The following is a 6,768-nucleotide window of genomic DNA, read 5'->3' as shown; positions in this document are numbered from 1 at the left end:
ATTAGAGGGCTGCTGAGCTATAGCTTTGCCTTTTGTTGCTGTCAGTTGTTTCTTAGTTACCTGGTCTTTCACCTCCAAACTCATGTCATCTCCCTTCTCACACCATGGATAGTCCTATCTAAAGCAAATCAATCTTTTTTTAGACAGTATTCTACATAACATCCATCCCAAACTCCATCTTTCTTTAAGCTATGCTTAGTGACTCTTTTCAGGGCAACAGGAAGTTTGACAAGAAGCCCTACTTCGTTCTCACAGAACTATGAATGCAGATATGAAGTAGTTCCCTTCTTTTCAAAGTATTGTGTAGTACCAATAAAATCTTTGGGTTAGTTACAATATTCATTGGTCATCTTCTTTAACTCCTGAACTCTTCTTACAATGTGGAAAGGGTTAAGAGTAACAGATGCTTTTTTTTTTTTTTAGGGGCCAAGTAGTTTGCACTGTTTCCTTCTTACCATGTATTTCATGCCAAATCAACTTCCTTACTTTTCATGAGAATTACTACATTGCCTATGTTTCCTGCATATGCACGGGATCAGATCAGGTTTCAACAAGAGCTGCTCCCACTTTAAGATGTTACAAAAGTCAAAATAGTATACAAAAAGAACAAGTAAGAGTCCTCCCCATTTCACCCCCACTGATGCTACCAAGTCAGTGATTAAAACCTCAGCATTTTCCTCTTTGCTGAATGCTAGCTACACATAATCGGTGAGAAGTACAACTTCTTCTTCTCCATTTCACTTACAAGCCTCCACAACAGGGGCCCCACCCAGTAGAAACCTCAGCTTCCTTCATGAAACAGCTTTCAGTCCAGCCCCCCAAGCCTTTGAAAATACTCATTTATCTTATTCTGCTGAAAAAAAACCCACTGGGCTTGAGGAGAGAATTTTTATTGAAATTTCCCTAGTAAAATTAATCACAAATTCAGGGAACCCTCTACACAGGAACCACCAGGGATGCCTCCTAGTCTTTCATCTGAAAAAGCTTAAAGATTGCTGATCTGAGCATTCACATATCACATATTGGGAAATGAGGGCCAGAGAGAAATGATGACTTGTCCAGAAAGGCATACATCAAGCCAGGGGCAGAACAGAGACTGAAATTGAGACCTATGGATTTTTAGCAGTGTGCATACATTGCAGCAGACATCTTATAAAGATGCTCTTTGCCCCTAAACTAAGATGTTTTTCCATGTAGGATAAACCAGTGAGTCATTCCTATATAGAAGAGCCTTCTAAGCAAAAATGGGGTGACAAGACAGGTCTTATCATTTAGGTGGCTGGCTGGTGAGTGGAAAGTTAGAGTGAAAGTAGGTAAAGTAGGTATCTCCAGAAGAGAGGGAAAGTATGGGATTTCTCCGGAGAAGCTTGCCAATACATCATGAAATGTTAATGTGTGCGTGTGTGTGTGCGTGTGTGTGTGTGTGTGTGTGTGTGTGTGTGTGTGTGTGTGTGTGTAATGAAATGTTAGACTCTGCGGATAATTATTGGAAATTCTTTTCTATAGTTCTGCATTAGAAGTTCACTCAGTGCAACATTAGATTATTAAAGGCAGATTTCAGGCCAGAATGGGGCCAGCTATAACCTTCTATTCCTGTACCTACATCCCTGTATCAGCAAGCTTGGCCCCATGTCCACTACATTCCCCGGCATCATCACCATCTCAAGACCAAATGTTCAAACAAATGAACCTATGGGGGACTTCTTATGTTTAATCCACAATATAGGGGAAATGAAGACATGGAGCTTCAGGTTATCCTTTTCTCTCATAAATTTGATGTCTCACATTTTTCTTCAAAGTATACATGATACAAGGTCATCTTTGGTGGATTTTTATAAGAAGTAGGATAGATGGTAAGACCATGTTCAAATTATTTTCTTGGGACCTGTGTGTGTGTGTGTGTGTGTGTGTGTGTGTGTGTGTGTGTGTGTGTGTATTGTAGTTTTCTTGGATCAGCACTATTCATGAGAAGAACATCAGATTATCTTGCGAATGAAACCAGCTTCTGTTTTTTGCTCTATGGTACTTGATGGGAAATGTCACGAAAGTTGGGATATGTGGTTACTTAGATATTATTTCTTTCTCTAACTCAATGGAGTCTACCTATACCATCATGATGAGTTTCTCTGTCCCTGTATCTGTGAGATATGTTAGCAAAAGCATAACATATGTTGACAAAAAAAAAAAGTGTAACACACTTGAAGTTGGACCCTGCTTTCTCTAGGCCAGGGTAAATAGCATCACAGGCTCAGGTCATAACTCCAGAAAACAAAACAAAACAAAACAAAAGTTCCATGTAAACAAATATTTCCAAAATTTATTTGCCCTCTGAGCCTATTTTTTCTTCATCCTCCTTCTCCAGACCTAAGTCCTATTTCTCATAAAAAAAAAATTTCCAATTATTTACTACTTGTATATACTATAGCATCCGAATACCCACAGCTTGGTTTTTTGTTGTTTTTTTTTTTTTTTCAAAAAAACCCTGAGTGATATTTGACCCACATACCCAAAGGCAATGGACAAGTAGGACATCAATTAATTGGTTAACTTTTATTAAATAAATTAAAATGTTGAACAATGGTAGGAAAGACAGCAATCAAGTAAAAATAATATGCTCTAGACACTTACAATGTAAATGGGGAATTCAAGAATATACCCTGGAGCAATTCACTGACAGTTTAGGAGGATATATTGGGTGGCAGGAAATGTAAAAGCACATACCTGTATCTAGTCAAGGAGTAAAGAAAAAGTATAGGTGAACTTTCAAAACTGCCCAGAGAGATTGGAATTTGGCATGGTCTGAAAGAACATGGAAGAATTGGGTGTGCAAAGGGAAACAGGAAGAGTGATTTAAGAAGGAGAAAAGCAAAGAGAAAATGATAAAATGTAGGTAAGGTCAAGATATGCTCCAAGGGAAAGAAAGTAGATTTCCATGTCCTACTTTCTTATAAAAGTCATGATGCTTGTATGAAAATTCTGGTGTTCAGGCTGCAAGAAGAAGAATGTAAAAGAAGACATTAATAATAAATCAAATAACACTTCTTCCTGGTATCACTTATGTATTTTCAATACCATTGTGCATTCCATGGCATTCTCACAAGGTAAGTAGATATATCCCAGATTTTTGGACCCCAGAGCTGCATCATTCTTACCCTTATGTCCCCTGACGAAATGTTATAGTTCCCTCAAAAACCATAGAGTAACATGAGAGAGCTTGGTGTTTCATAAACATTCATATATAGCCAGCAGGCTATTCGTTCTGTCCTGGGCCTGGTGCTGACAGGCATGAGCCACACTTGGGGTATTTGACAAACTGACACTCTACCACACAGAGTGTCCAACTCAGCTTGTCAAATACACGGAGCGTGACACTGCAGAAGGCCAGATCAGGAACTTCCACTGGGCATCTTGGAAGATGTGCACCTGAAAAGAGAAGGAGTGTGGTCATTAAGTTATACCCTGAGCCTCAGGCAAATGGCAGAGGCCGACATGTCCAGCGGAAACACCAAAAGAGGGAAGTGAGCAAAATAGGCCTAAGGCTCCATGCCAAAACAGGGATCTTGAGTATTTGTCTGAAGAATCGTGGCCCAAGCCGTGGTTAACTCTTCTATTCAGTTGAAACAGGATAGTGTGGTCACCATCCTGCCTCCCTGATTTGAAAGGCCCCAAAGAGATAATATCCTTGTTCCTTCCTTCTATCGACTTCCTTCACACTGTGTTTTTAGCATCCCAGTTATGTACCTAGACTTTGACTTTTAAAAATGGGCTTGAATTCCAGCTCTGCCATTAGCTAGCTGGACAGCTTAGATAAATGATTTTATGTCCCTGACACCTAGTTTTTTTTTTTTTAAATAGCCACAAGAATGTGCATAAAGTCATTGTGACAATATGTGATAAAGCATATAAAGCCATTAACTTAGTACTTGTTATGTAGCAAATGCTCATGAATTGTGGTTATAACCAGTTATGATAGTACATGCTTGAATATCAGCATTCATGGACAGAGGTAGGAAAACTTCAGGTCTGAGGCCAACCTGGGCTATGTAATATGACCCTGTCTCAAACAAACAAACAAACAAAAAGGCCTAGGGATAAAACTCAGTGGCAGAACATTTGACTAACAGGTACAAAACTCTGTATTCTATCCCCTGTACAGAAAGAAAGTGACTAAAATGTGTTTTTAAAATTAAAATAAATATCAACATGAACTAAATGATTGACAATTTGTTTAACAGAATTGAAACAGTAATTTCTTGTTGCCTTAGCCAGCTTTCTCATAAATAGTAGAGAACAAATCCTGTTAAAATTCCCTTATAAGTCATCTGGTTTTACCAACTCAAGATTGTCAATGAGAAAATGAAGTTTGGGGAAAGACTTGCTATAGGTCATACAATAAGTTGTGTCCCTCAGCTTTCCTCACCATCCTGTTTTCCTCTTTTTCTTATAATCCCCTGCAAAAGAGCACAGGAGGGCGGTGGATTTTGCAGGGCAGCGTTAGGCTCTTTGAGCTCACAGGCGCTGGGACAGTAGGGAAGCTTCCAGGAGAGCCACTCCTGCAACTTGTTTGAGATTGTCTTTGCATCACATGAATCCTGTTATTCACAATGCCAGCTTGCCAGTATCGAATTTTGTCCTGTCCAGATCTAAATGTAGGTTTGAAAAGAAAAAATAGATGGTCTGTATTAAGCACTGGCACAAAAAGCAGCAGACATCCCAAGATTGCTAGGAAAGGAAAACTTCCCTGTATGGTATTTCAGTAAGAATATGCTGTTTTTTCTACTCTTCGCTGAACACAAGAGGTTAACAATCACTCAATTTTGATGACTTAAAGGCTAGAGATCAAACTGTCTTTTCTACTCTCTAACTTTTCTCACGGTCTCCCAATCCAGCCTACATCTCCCGGAAGTGTGGCTTTCTGGCCAAGCAGCTGTCATGCCACATGTGGTACAGAGGAAAGACTCAGACAAAATTAGATACTGATCCTAGCCAATCACAGCTGGGATAAATCTTTCTTAGGCTTCAACTTGTCTACTCTAGAGATGGAGACAGAAGTCTTACATGTCAAGGTGGTTGAAAATTGTCTAATGATATTTCTATAGCTTCTTCTAAAGGTGCTTAAAGAGACCTTGCTTCGGACTCTGGAGCTACTAAAATTCAAGGAGAGTTTGAGTTTACAAGAGCAGAGAAAAGAGTAATGGACTGGTGGTGGTGGTAGTGTTATTTCCTGTCATCATCTCCACCACCTGTCACCTGCTGTAAGAAGAGTTGGACACTCCAGAATGCCCTATCTGACCCCATTCGCCCCAGGAAGCCTGAGAAAGAGGTATAAGTAAGTGCATTGAATTAAAAGATTATTATAAATACTGTCTCCCAGTATCGGTGGGAGGAGTCAGTCATTAAGCTGGATGTAGGCCCGTTTCATTTTCACTCTCAATGTTCAAACGAGTACATAGCAGAAAAGCAAGTTCATTTGAAAAAGCTTAGTCAGACCCATAGAACGAAGAGAGAGATGACTACATGGGGTGCTAATTAAAGAATTCTTAAACTCTTCTGTTTGTCATTATCCAATTTGAAATAGCATCATTTATCCCCATGAGAGTGCAAAATCCTCCGTTGGATAGCTCCAGAAAGCTGCTCTCAATGATTGGTCTTCATGAAGGAAATTGGAAGGCATAAGCTTGGTAAAAGAGGTATGAGGTTTTACCAAAAGATCTAAGTGTGCAGAATAAGCCACATACCAGGACATAGATTAGTTAAAAGAAGTACTCAGGACATGCCTGAATATCCATATTTCTTCCAATATAAGGAGATCCACCTGCCTCAGTTGCAGGGCACCTTTTACTTTTTGGTATCTCAGTCCTCCTACAGCAGGGCAAAAGAACACTGGCCTGTGGTTAGACCGAGCTATGGTATAGGTTCTGTGTGGCCTTTGGCAATTACCTTCTTTCTTCTCTCTAGACCTCTGTTTCTCACTTACACATTTGTTCTCTTTCTACTCCAACTTCCTTCTGTGTGACTTTTAAATTGTCAAATTTGAGTAACAAAGTAGAAGACTAGAAAAGAAATTTTCATCCCTCAGTCATACCTTTCATATCAACACCAACTTTCCAGGATGTGTTCAGTACTGCTTAGAGGTACACATTCGAGCTTCAGTCCCATCACTGCTCCCAGCTGAGGGCTGATAACCTCCAAAATAAGAGATATGGAGAATAAGACATAGACAGCACTCCATCTTTGACTTCCTCTTCTTTGAAAAACAGACTCCAACACTGAGCACTAGAATGCAGAAACAACTCTCTGAAAAAAAAAATGGTAGACAAAGGACAAAATAAAATGTGATCTTCAGAACTCCTAACTTCCGGCTCTGAAGAAATTTAACTTCTATACCACTGTCTTCTAAACACCATCATTTGTTAGGAATTATCATGTCCCTCCTCTCAGTAATAAGCTCTAGGACAGACAGCCAATAGAGAACTTCGGCTGTCTCATCTTTGACCTGCATCCCTCACTATGATCTGAGAGTCAGTTAGGCATATCCAAATCACTGTTAGTTGTTTTAGGCACTGTCTCAGCATGGAAATCAAAGAGAAAAATGGATACTATACCTGTCTTTGAAGTGGTGCCTGAAGTGGTCATTGAAGTGGGATACAGGTGATGAACCGAACTATAGAGATCAGGGAAAGCTGCGCTTTATGTGGTGAGCAGGAAGGTCACATGTTCGGAAGGACTCTGTGTCATGAAGGGGAAACAGAAATGAGGAAGATAAAG

The 6,768-nt window shown here is 39.7% G+C and overlaps 1 long non-coding RNA gene across 1 annotated transcript; it reads right to left on the bottom strand.

The window, feature by feature from the left end:
• Positions 1 to 2,588: 2,588 nt before the first annotated feature.
• Positions 2,589 to 6,652, bottom strand: LOC118574569. The gene is made up of 4 exons (XR_004943747.1): positions 6,606 to 6,652; positions 6,086 to 6,186; positions 4,421 to 4,643; positions 2,589 to 3,423 (listed from the first exon to the last, which is right to left on the bottom strand). It is a non-coding gene; the product is annotated as an uncharacterized LOC118574569 (long non-coding RNA).
• Between the last annotated feature and the right edge of the window lie 116 nt (positions 6,653 to 6,768).

Source organism: Onychomys torridus, chromosome X, assembly GCF_903995425.1.
Source record: "Onychomys torridus chromosome X, mOncTor1.1, whole genome shotgun sequence".
Classification (NCBI taxonomy): Eukaryota; Metazoa; Chordata; class Mammalia; order Rodentia; family Cricetidae; genus Onychomys; species Onychomys torridus.
The sequence above is the reverse complement of the archived record's forward strand: the minus strand, read 5'-3'. Positions and strand labels throughout refer to the sequence as shown.